Genomic DNA, 12,772 nt, shown 5'->3' with positions numbered 1-12,772 from the left:
AGCACAGGCTCCGGACGCGCAGGCCCAGCAGCCCTAGCTCACGGGACAAGCCGCTCCGCGGCACGTGGGATCTTCCCGACCCGGACCATGAACGCGTGTCCCCTGCATTGGCAGGCGGGCTCTCAACCACTGCGCCACCAGTGAAGCCCAGCCTGTGTTTTTTTGATTCTCATCCCCTCAGGCGATAGGCCCAGCAGTGGGTATGCTTGATTGAATGGTAGCTCAGTATTTACCTTTACAAGGCACCTCATTTTTCTTTTCATTACTGGCTCTTACCGTGTCCCAATTTGGACCAAGGGTAGGCATTTCTCTAAAACAACTTCAGCATTTAATTTTTTCAGAATTCTTGCTGATGGCCATTCTGACTGGTGTGAGCCGATAGGTTTTTGTAATTTGGATTTGCATATCTTTAATTATTCCTAATGTTCAGCATTTTTCCATGCCGTTTTAAATTTCTTTTTTTTTGCCATTACACTATGCTTTTATTAGAAAAAAATATATATATATATGTATTGGGGAACATTAGATATCTTGGATGTGCTAATGAGAAAATCATTTTCTCTACATGGACTGAATTTTTACTTGGAGACATGTTTTCCTACTAAAGGGAAGACTAAAGAAGGATTTTACTGTCGACCAGGCAAGACACCTCCCCAAAGATGACAATGCCTTGGACAGTGTTTATGGCGGGCTGGGGCACCTGGAATCCTTGGCCCATACTGGCAGGTACGAACTGGAAACACACTCTTCCTGGGGGACAAGGATGGGAGGCACCTTAGGCCCAGCTGCTCATCGTCGAACCTTACACTTTTCAAACTATGTTGGTGTCTGACTTCCCTTTCCCTGACAGAACAACTCTGGCCCTTGGAGGTGGCTTTATGACTGCAGGCTGTAGAACCCATCATTCTCCCTTGCTCTGGGTAGGAGGTAAGCCTATGGTAGCAGAAACCCCCACATACTGGGACTTGGAATTCCACTCTGTGCTCATTTAACTTTGTGGCATGAAGTCCATGGTGAATTGCTCTTTTTTCTTCTACGATCTGTCCAACAGCTGTCATGAGTGCCTGACCCTCAGCAGTCTCACTCTTCAAGATTGATCTGCTTTTGACTGATCCGTGACTCCGGGCAGTGGCTGATATGGGCTTTTTTTTTTTTTTCTTTGCAGAGCATCTCGACCATTGACTTTTTTATTGGGGAAAATCCACTTTAAAAATAGCCTCATCCTTTTTCTGAAGAGGCTTTCTGGAGGGCTCTATTTCTTCTCTGGCATGAGCTGGAGACATCTGCTCCCAATAGAGTCTGTTATGCCCCTGACCTGGGCAGGGCGGCTCATACTTCCAGCTTGAGGGTTCCCTCATTCTTTAAACCTCTCTTCGTGCTCTCCTGGTTTATGCCTCCTACGGTCCTCTCTTTTGTAAGTAGGGGCAATCATCTTGCTCTGGCTCTTCCATGAGTCTTGGAGTTTTGAAGTTTTGGGCTCCTGCTGCCCTAGGTTGCTCCTTTGGCCTTCCATAAGGCCACTTGGCTCCTGGGAAGCTAACGTGTCTCTGGTGGGGACTCTCTGGGGATGGCACTGAGGCACCTGAGAAGCCAAGTTGTCTGCAGCAAGGAACCTGTGTTTGGGAAAGTCCTGAAGCTGGTTGTCTGACTGTACCTTTACTTTGGAGTTAAACTCACTAGCAACCTCCATGTTAAGGCATGGCTCACCTAGATGTTGGAACACAGACATTCTAGGTAGTAGGAAACTTTTACTGGCCCCTGGCACCTCTAAACTCCTCATAGGTACATCTGTGGTTTGGGATTTTGTCAACACTTTGGTTTCCAAGATAACACTAGACTGTGGTTGAAGAGCAGGAGACTCCTTGGCCTCCACAGCCTCCCTGGCCTCTTCACCTCTCAAAGATTGGGATCCTAAGTTCACCTCCATCACTGTTACCCTACGGCAGGGGTCTCCTGAGGCCTGACCACCACTCTCCTCTCTTGGCTCATTCCTGACCATTGCTGAACTTGGACCTGGCTCTAGGCTGTCCCTCTTGACCCATTCCACAGTCTCACTCTTCCAGGTTCTGCCCACAAGGCTGAGTGTGAGGGACTGAGAAGGTGGCCTGCCCTGCTGTGCAGTCAGAGAAGCCTTTGAGGGCCCATGGTAGTCACCAGGTGGAATCGCTCCCAGGGCACTCTGGATTTCCTTACACACAGTGGAGGGGACAAGGAGAGGCCTCTTCAGGGCAGGAACGGACCCTTCTGTTCTCACCTTCTCTCCTGAATGAGCCTGAGGAGGTTTCTCCGGGAACTCAGCAAACGTGACTGTTGAGTGGGACCCAGATACACAGGTGGCTGAAGGGGACGAGGCTAACCGCAGGGTGGTGGAGGGTTGGAACTTTGTCGACTTCAAGAGATTGATGGGCTTGAGGACCTTGAGGGGTAGGGTCCACCCGTGCTTTACCCAAAACCTTGTAATATGTGCTTCCAGCACCTCTCGAGTGTCTTGAACCAGGAAGGAAACCCTACAGGAGGTGTTCCTGCAGGGTTCCCAACCCTTCAAGCAGTATCCTCCACAGGCTCCAGCAGGCACTGCTTTGCACATCTCACCAGGAGGGTCTTGCCATGAGAGCTGATGAAAGTTGCCCTTGCCAGGAAGCCTCCCCAGGCAGCTCCGCAGAGGTGAAGCCAGGTTGTGAGTCCCCTCCAGTTCTTCCAGGCAATCTCTGCAAGCTTTCAAAGATCGACTTTTCTTCCTACTCCTGCTCCTCCCCTTCAGCTCTACTTGATGCTTCCTGATGTTTCTAGGTCTCCTAGGTGGTGCTAAGAATGGATTACTCTGGAAGCAGGGGAGTAACACGAGGAAGAGCCCCAGTCCACACAGGAAGCCAAGGATGATATCAATCACCCAGGAAGTTGGGCTGGATCTCAGCCAGATAGCAACAGTGTTTTTCAAAGAAAAGAGATTCTCCGTCTTCTGAACTGCATTGCCGCCCTCAGGCAACAGAGCCCTGGGAGTTCACTTGATGGCAGAACCCCAGGCCTGCATCACAGAGCTGTGGCCTTGTCACAAAGGGCTCCTGAGTGTGGGGGAGGGGCACTAAGAGCAATAGGCTGAATCACTGCCCCTCCTTCCCATCCAGACCTTTATCCAGCTTTATCCGGAGAGAGCTGCGGAGAGCCACACTGGCGGACAGGTGGCGGCGCCGCGGCTGGGCGCCGGTGGGGCCGGCCAGGTGCAGGTGGAGGGGCTCGCGGGCCGCACGGATGGCCCCCGGGCCTGCGGCGGAGTCTGGGTCCGGGCCAGCCACCCCCGGAGCGTCGGGTGTGCCGCTGCCTTCCAGGGCCGCCTTCGGGCCGCATGGAGCGGCCCCTCTGGCGCTCTGTGGTGGTGGGGGGGGGGGCGCGGAGGAGGTGGGGCCTGCAGCGGTGCCCGGCGGGGGGCGGAGCTGGCGGCCACCGCCGCGGGCGACTAAAGGAGAAGGCGGAGCCGCAGCGGGAGGCCAAAAGCCTACAGCACCCGGTATTCCCAGGCGGTCTCCCATCCAAGTACTAACCAGGCCCGACCCTGCTTAGCTTCCGAGATCAGACGAGATCGGGCGCGTTCAGGGTGGTATGGCCGTAGACGGGGGCGGGGACCGCGGGCTGCCTCTTGAGGCCCAGCTTCGCTTGTCCTTGCGCCTTACCGCCATCCCCGCGGCCAGCCCGCCCCGGCAGCGCCCCGCCGCCCGCCCAGGCAGGGCAACGGAGGCCTCGGGTACCGGGGCGTGGCGGAGGGGCCGTTTTAAATTTCTGCTACAGAAAAACAGAAAAAAACGGAGAGTACAATTAACCTCTTGAAATTGTCCTCTTGCATGGTTGCCCTCTTTAGAAGTTTTGGGTCCATTTTCGACCCCAGGATTGTTTTCCAGGGCAGGTGCCATTTACAGGCTGCAATGAGTGTGAATATTTAGCGACCATGAGCACTGGGTTTAAAGCTGCTGTTGTGGCAAACGGCCACAAGGCGGCAGCATTTCTCCATTCCCAAATCTGGTTAGTAGGGCAGCAGAGCCTTTCGGGGACCAATGGAATCCAGAAGAAGGCATCACTGAAGTCTCATACAGAATACCGTGTCCTGGTGGATGGTAGAATGACCAGCAGGGTGTAGGAATTAGGAACTACCGGATGTATATCCTCGGTGGCTTCACTGACTGTCCCGACATCGTTTACCAGGTCCCCAGCAGCCCACGGGGCTCTCGTGGTCAGGGCAATCCCAGGATATGGAGCTCACCTGGGCAGGCCCCCCCTCCCCAGCAGCCCATGGCGCTCTCGTGGTCAGGCCCCTCCCAGGATACGGAGCTGCCCTGGGCAGGTACCCCGGCAGGGCTGGGCACACAGGTACCGTGCACGTAGCCCTCATTGCAGAGCAGCCCAGATCACCTGTCACTCAGAGCTGACACAGAGCACCTCGGAGCAGGACTTGAGCTAACAAACAGCAGCTCCGACAGGTCTGTGACCCTGGGCATCACTCTGTGCGGCCTCCCTCTGCCTGGTCTTCCAGAGGCTTCCACCGCAGCCGGGGCACCAGGCCTCTGTCTCCACCCATCACCCCTCCTCTCCCTGACTCCTGGGTTCCTCTCATTACGAGAGGGTCTTCTTGAAGTTGTCTCCCACTCATGGGCCAGATAAAAGGATTAGAAAACAAGCCGGAGCTGCAGCCCCTTGTCTATCCAGACTCTCAGGAGCCCACACCTGTTCCTTGAACCTGGCCGGTTCAGCGAGGTCCATTTTCTGCACCCTGAGGGGTGAGGATGGGCTGACCTGGGCAGCCTGACCCTGCCGGCCAGCCCTCCCCAGGTGTGCCTGGCTTGAGGTCCATATAAACACGGCTCCAGGCAGCAAGAGCCCCTGCAGCTGTGCCTGACGCCATATTCTCTGCCCCGTCAGCAGTCTCGGGGCTGTGCTGGTGGCAGGGAGTGAGGGGCCACGGCTCTGTGGGTGGCCCGGTGTGAGTGGGGCTCTGCTGGACTTTCTGCAGGAGTTGCCGGGCTGCCACCTGCTAAAGAAGAGGATGTGTCACCCATACCTTCCGTTGGAATTTCTCCCCGGGCAGAGGTGAGGAAGGAAAAAAGCAGTGGGGGCCGGGACAGGAGGAGTATCTCAGGCAGGGAAATGGAAAGCTTCCAGAAGAGCGCCCGGGGCCAGGACCATCCTGGCTGGCCTGCAGGCACCAAGTCGGCCTGCGTGCTGTCGCTGCTGTGGCTCCACGGCCCTTCCTCTAGGCTTTCAAGTCCTTGGACATATTCAGGTGTTTTACCTGGGAAGGGTGGGAACAGTTCAGCAGCAGCTGGCCTGGGGCTCGGCTCACGTTTACTCACAGACGCCTCGGCACGGTCCCCCAGCTTTGCAATGACGACGCTCCTTGCGGGGGTGGGGGGGCTGCTGGCTGCATGGGAGATGATTCCCCACCTCTGACCAACTTCAGAATTGTTTGCCGCTGGAGCCAGTGCCCTGATAGGGTTTTACTGTGTATAACTGGTGGGTTCTGGTTTTTTTTTTTTTTTCTTTTTTGGTTCAAGTTAGATTTTATTCCTCTTCTATGTATTTGTAGATATAAGCATGGAAATAATTCATTCCTATAAATACATCTGTGTGAAGGGAAGAACTTTTTTTCCATTTTATTTTAAAATTTTATTTATTTTTAAAAATTTTGAAATTTAAGTTTATTTTTTTATTCAGCAGGATTATTATTAGTTATCTATTTTATGCATATACATGTATACAGGACAATCCCAATCTCCCGACTCATCCCACCACCAACAACCCATGGCTTCCCCCCTCTTGGTGTCCATACGTTTGTTCTCTACCTCTGTGTCTCCATTTCTGCCCTGCAAACCGGGTCATCTGTACCATCTTTCTAGGTTCCACATATATGCATTAATATACAATATTTGTTTTTCTCCTTCTGACTTACTTCACTCTGTATGACAGTCTCTAGATCCGTCGACGTCTCCACAGATGACCCAGTTTCGTTCCTTTTTATGGCTGAGTAATATTCCGTTTTATAGATGGACCACATCATTATCCGTTCGTCTGTCTGTGGGCATTTAGGTTGCTTCCATTACCTGGCTATTGTAAATAGTGCTGCAATGAACATTGTGGTGAATGTGTCTTTTTGATTTATGGTTTTCTCTGGCTATATGCCCAGAAGTGGGATTGCTGGATCCTATGGTAATTCTAGTTTTAGTTTTTTAAGGAACCTCCATGCTGTTCTCCATAGTGACTGTATCAATTTACATTCCCACCAATAGTGGAAGAGGGTTCCTTTGGTCCACACCCTCCCCAGCATTTGTTGTTTGTACATTTTCTGATGATGCCCATTCTAACAGGTGTGAGGTGATACCTCACTGTATTTGCAAATATTTTCTCCAATTCTGAGTGTTGTCTTTTGGTCTTGGTTATGGTTTCCTTTGCTGTGCAAAAGCTTTCAAGTTTCATTAGGTCCCATGTGTTTATTTTTGTCTTTATTTCCATTACTCTAGAAGGTGGCCCAAAAAGGATCCTGCTGTGATTTATGTCATAGAGTGTTCTGCCTATGTTTTCCTCTAAGTGTTTGATAGTGTCTGGCCTTACATTTAGGTCTTTAATCCATTTTGAGCTTATTTTTGTGTATGGTGTTAGGGAGTGATCTAATCTCATACTTTTACATGTCCCTGTCCAGTTTTCCCAGCACCACTCATTGAAGAGACTGTCCTTTCTCCACTGTACATTCCGGCCTCCTTTATCAAAGATAAGGTGACCATATGTGCGTGGGTTTATCTCTGGGCTTTCTATCCTGTTCCATCGATCTATCTTTCTGTTTTTGTGCCAGTACCACACTGCCTTGATTAGTGTAGCTTTGTAGTATAGTCTGAAGTCAGGGAGCCTGATTCCTCAGGCTCCATTTTTCGTTCTCAAGATTTCTTTGGCTATTCGGGGTCTTTTGTGTTTCCATACAAATTGTGAAATTTTTTGTTCTAGTTCTGTGAAAAATGCCAGTGTTAGTTTGATAGGGATTGCATTGAATCTGTCAATTGCTTTGGGTAGTAGAGTCATTTTCACAATGTTGATTCTTCCAATCCAAGAACGTGATACGTCTCTCCATCTATTTGTGTCATCTTTAATTTCTTTCATCCGTGTCTTATAATTTTCTGCATACAGGTCTTTTGTCTCCTTAGGTAGGTTTGTTCCTAGATATTTTATTCTTTTTTTGCAGTGGTAAATGGGAGTGTTTCCTTGAATTCACTTTCAGATTTTTCATCATTGGTATATAGGAATGCCAGAGATTTCTGTGCATTAATTTTGTGTCCTGCTACTTTACCAAATTCATTGATTAGCTCTAGTAGTTTTCTGGTAGCATCTTTAGGATTCTCTATGTATAGTATCATGTCATCTGCAAACAGTGACAGCTTTACTTCTTCTTTTCCGATTTGGATTCCTTTTATTTCCTTTTCTTCTCTGATTGCTGTGGCTAAAACTTCCAAAACTATGTTGAATAAGAGTGGTGAGAGTGGGCAACCTTGTCTTGTTCCTGATCTTAGTGGAAATGGTTTCAGTTTTTCACCATTGAGGACGATGCTGGCTGTGGGTTTGTCATATATGGCCTTTATTATGTTGAGGAAAGTTCCCTCTATGCCTACTTTCTGCAGGGTTTTTATCATAAATAGGTCTTGAATTTTGTCGAAAGCTTTCTCTGCATCTATTGAGATGACTATATTGTTTTTCTCCTTCAATTTGTTAATATGGTGTATCACGTTGATTGATTTGCATATATTGAAGAATCCTTGCATTCCTGGAATAAACCCCACTTGATCACGGTGTATGATCCTTTTAATGTGCTGTTGGACTCTGTTTGCTAGTATTTTGTTGAGGATTTTTGCATCAATGTTCATCAGTGATATTGGCCTGTAGTTTTCTTTCTTTGTGACATCCTTGTCTGGTTTTGGTATCAAGGTGATGGTGGCCTCGTAGAATGAGTTTGGGAGTGTTCCTCCCTCTGCTATATTTTGGAAGAATTTGAGAAGGAAAGGTGTTAGCTCTTCTCTAAATGCTTGATAGAATTCGCCTGTGAAGCCATCTGGTCCTGGGCTTTTGTTTGTTGGAAGATTTTTTATCACAGTTTCAATTTCAGTGCTTGTGATTGGTCTGTTCATATTTTCTGCTTCTTCCTGATTCAGTCTTGGCAGGTTGTGCATTTCTAAGAATTTGTCCATTTCTTCCAGGTTGTCCAGTTTATTGGCATAGAGTTGCTTGTAATAATCTCTCATGATCTTTTGTATTTCTGCAGTGTCAGTTGTTACTTCTCCTTTTTCATTTCTAATTCTATTGATTTGAGTCTTCTCCCTTTTTTTCTTGATGAGTCTGGCTAATGGTTTATCAATTTTGTTTATCTTCTCAAAGAACCAGCTTTCAATTTTATTGATTTTTGCTATCATTTCCTTCATTTCTTTTTCATTTATTTCTGATCTGATTTTTATGATTTCTTTCCTTCTGCTAACTTTGGGGGTCTTCTGTTCTTCTTTCTCTAATTGCTTTAGATGCAAGGTTAGGTTGTTTATTCGAGATGTTTCCTGTTTCTTAAGGTAGGATTGTATTGCTATAAACTTCCCTTTTAGAACTTTCTGCTTTAGCTGCATCCCATAGGTTTGGGGTCGTCGTGTCTCCATTTTCATTTGTTTCTAGGTATTTTTTGATTTCCTCTTTGATTTCATCAGTGATCACTTCGTTATTAAGTAGTGTATTGTTTAGCATCCATATGTTTATATTTTTTACAGATCTTTTCCTGTAATTGATATCTAGTCTCATAGTGTTGTGTTCGGAAAAGATACATGATATGATTTCAATCTTCTTAGATTTACCAAGGCTTGATTTGTGACCCAAGATATGATCTATCCTGGAGGATGTTCCACGAGCACTTGAGAAAAATGTGTATTCTGTTGTTTTTGGATGGAATGTCCTATAAATATCAATTAAGTCCATCATGTTTAATATATCATTTAAAACTTGTGTTTCCTTATTTATTTTCATTTTGGATGATCTGTCCATTGGTGAAAGTGGGGTGTGAAAGTCCCCTACTATGATTGTGTTACTGTCGGTTTCCCCTTTTATGGCTGTTAGTATTTGCCTTATGTATTGATGTGCTCCTATGTTGGGTGCATAAATATTTACAATTGTTATATCTTCTTCTTGGATCGATCCCTTGATCATTATGTAGTGTCCTTCATTGTCTCTTGCAATAGTCTTTATTTTAAAGTCTATTTTGTCTGATATGAAAATTGCTAACCCAGCTTTCTTCTGATTTCCATTTGCATGGAATATCTTTTTCCATCCCCTCACTTTCAGTCTGTATGTGTCCCTAGGTTTGAAGTGGGTCTCTTGTAGACAGCATATATATGGGTCTTGTTTTTGTATCCATTCAGCCAGTCTGTGTCTTTTGATGGGAGCATTTAATCCATTTACTTTTAAGTTAATTATTGATATGTATACTCCTATTCCCATTTTCTTAATTGTTTTGGGTTTGTTATTGTAGGTGTTTTCTTTCTCTTGTGTTTCTTGCCTCGAGAAATTCCTGTAGCATTTATTGTAAAGCTGGTTTGGTGTTGCTGAACTCTCTCAGCTTTTGCTTCTCTGTAAACGTTTTAATTTCTCCAGCAAATCTGAATGAGACCCTTGCTGGGTAGAGTAATCTTGGTTGTAGATTTTTCTTCTTCATCACTTTAAATATGTCCTGACACTCCCTTCTGGCTTGCAGAGTTTCTGCTGAAAGTTCAGCTGTTAACCTTATTGGGATTCCCTGTTGTGTTATTTGTTGATTTTCCCTTGCTCCTTTTAATATTTTGTCTGTGCATTTAATTTTTGATAATTTGATTAATATGTGTCTTGGCATGTTTCTTCTTGGATTTATCCTGTGTGGGACTCTCTGTGCTTCCTGGACTTGATTGACTATTTCCTTTCCCATATTAGGGAAATTTTCAACTATAATCTCTTCAAATATATTCTCAGTCCCTTTCTTTTGCTCTTCTTCTTCTGGGACCCCTATAATTGGAATGTTGGTTCATTTAATGTTGTCCCAGAGGTCTCTGAAGCTGTCCTCAGTTCTTTTCATTCTTTTTTCTTTATTCGACTCTGCAGTAGTTATTCCCACTATTTTATCTTCAGGGTCACTTATCTGTTCTTCTGCCTCAGTTATTCTGCTATTGATTCCTTCTAGAGTATTTTTAATTTCATTTATTGTGTTGTTCATCATTGGTTGTTTTCTCTTTAGTTCTTCTAGGTCCTTGTTAAATGTTTCTTGCATTTTCTGTATTCTATTTCCAAGATATTTGATCATCTTTACTTTCATTTTTCTGAATTCTTTTTCAGGTAGGTTGCCTATTTCCTCTTCATTTGTTAGGTCTGGTGGGTTTTTACCTTGCTCCTTCATCTGCTGTGTGTTTTTCTGTCTTCTCATTTTGCTTATCTCACTGTGTGTGGGGTCTCCTTTTAGTGGGCTGAAGGTCCGTAGTTCCTCTTGTTTTTGATGTCTGTCCCCAGTGGCTAAGGTTTGTTCAGTGGGTTGTGTAGGAGTCCTGGTGGAGGGGACTAGTGCCTGTGTCATGGCAGATGAGACTGGATCTTGTCTTTCGGGTGGGCAGTTCCACGTCATGTAGTGTATTTTTGGGTGTCTGTGGTCTTGTTATGATTTTAGGCAGCCTCTCTTCTAATGGGTGTGGTTGTGCTCCTGTCTTCCTAGTTGCTTAACATAGGGTGTCCAGAAGTGTAGCTTGCTGGTGGTTGAGTGAAGCTGGGTCTTGGCGTTGAGATGGAGATCTCTGGGAGATTTTCGCCATTTGATATTCCGTGGAGCTGGGAGGTCTCTTGTGGACCAGTGTCCTGAAGTTGGCTCTCCCACCTCAGAGGCACAGCACTGACTCCTGGCTGGAGCACCAAGAGCCTTTCATCTACACGGCTCAGAATAAAATGGAGAAAAAATAGAAAGAAAGAAAGAAAGAAAGAGGATAAAATAAAATAAAGTAAGATAAAATACAATACAGTTATTAAAATAAAATAATTATTAAGAAAATAATTTTAATAAATAAAAAAAATAATAAAACAAACGGACAGAACCCTAGGACAAATGGTGAAAGCAAAGCTCTACAGACACAATCTCACATAGAAGCATATACATACACACTCACAAAAAGAGGAAAAGTGGAATAAATAATATATCTTGCTCCCAAAGCTTTGGTATCATTAAGTATTCATTTATTTTCTTACTGATTTACTCAGCCCCCATTATTTTCTGCCCTATGCATTACCCCATGTTAGATGCTGAAGTGGAGAGGGGTGATAGCAAAGACGAATTGGGGAAAATGGAAATTAACAGTGTACCAAAGAAAACTTAAAGGTCTGCAGAAAATCGTAAGGACATCTGGAAGAGGAGGTCACTTGCTCTGGCTTGAGGGAGCTGGAGAAAGCATTTCAGGTGAGGCCATGAACGCCTTGGTCCAAACATTGCAGTGCGACTTCACCAGGTGAAAAGGATAGGTATTCCTAGAAGACACACTAGAAATCACAGAGTGGGGAGAGGAAATCAACAGCAACAAAAATATAACAGTGCATTAGGCAATAATAAAAGTTTTCAAAATGACTAGTCATAGGGTTTGGGAAGAATTGCAAGACAAGGTGACTAACAAAAGAGATAGGACCACACTGTATAAGTTTTTGTTGTTGTTTGCTTCATAATTCCTAAAGAAAATGGCAGAGTCAGCCAGTACAGTAAAGTGTAATGTTCACAGTCAAAGAAGTCTCAAGGTAGGGTAAGAAGCAACAGTAGAGCTCTGGTCTGCAGTGTCATGCATTCCAACTGCCTTTTCTGTGCTTTTTGTTCCTTTTGTGCTCTCTGCAAGTCACTTAGTGTTCTTATGTTATCTTCTGCGTTCCCTCTTCTTAAAAACATCCAGCAAAACCAATTCGGCCTAAGGTGTAGAGCCCCAGAGTGAGGGCCATGCTAAGCCACAAGAAATGACACAGATTATGGAATCAGGATTATTAAAGAAATATCACTGGGGAGAAATAAGGTCGTGTCTATGCTAATTACCGACATCCAAAGGGAGTATGAACTCCTACGTTTTACTCAGTGGCATTACCTAACACACATTTCTACAGTGAGGCAGGAGGAGAGGTAATCATCCTCAGAGATGTAGTTGTGAACATATTCTTAGTTCTTACACACCACTCCTACTTGTCCTGCTCTCCCAATTCACTTGGCCACATGACTTGTTTTGACACTACAGGCCATTGGGTACCAACCATCACGGATTAGTCTGTAAATATGTTTTCTACTTTAGATGCCTAATTTTGCATTCGTTATTTGCTTTGTTCCCTTCTATGTCCAGTCACTCTCCTATCTATTTTCTCTAGTCTCTAAAAACTTGACAGCGAATTTATGGTAATTAAAATTTTATTTGATTTTTATTACTTCATAAATTTAACTTACATATCACAACAAAGTGCTTTGTGAGCAGAGTGGAAGGTCATTGCAATAAGGAAGTTGAGGGGCACTAAAAAGAGATTTTGTGGAAAACGTAATATTTAACCTGGATATACCTATAGGTAAGATTATAAGGTGGCAGAAGAGGGAGTGTCAGGCAAGAAGTTTGGAAGCCAGTAGGATTAGGGGTATTTAAGAATGTCATAACCAGGTGGCTTGAAACTGTCCTAAAATGCAATAATCAACCATTGTCACTGGTTGGGTTCTCTGGAAGTAGATGTTGAGGATGGGGTGGGGTGT

This window comes from Mesoplodon mirus (genome assembly GCF_964341445.2).
Source record: "Mesoplodon mirus genome assembly, chromosome: 1".
NCBI lineage: Eukaryota > Metazoa > Chordata > Mammalia > Artiodactyla > Ziphiidae > Mesoplodon > Mesoplodon mirus.
The sequence above is the reverse complement of the archived record's forward strand: the minus strand, read 5'-3'. Positions refer to the sequence as shown.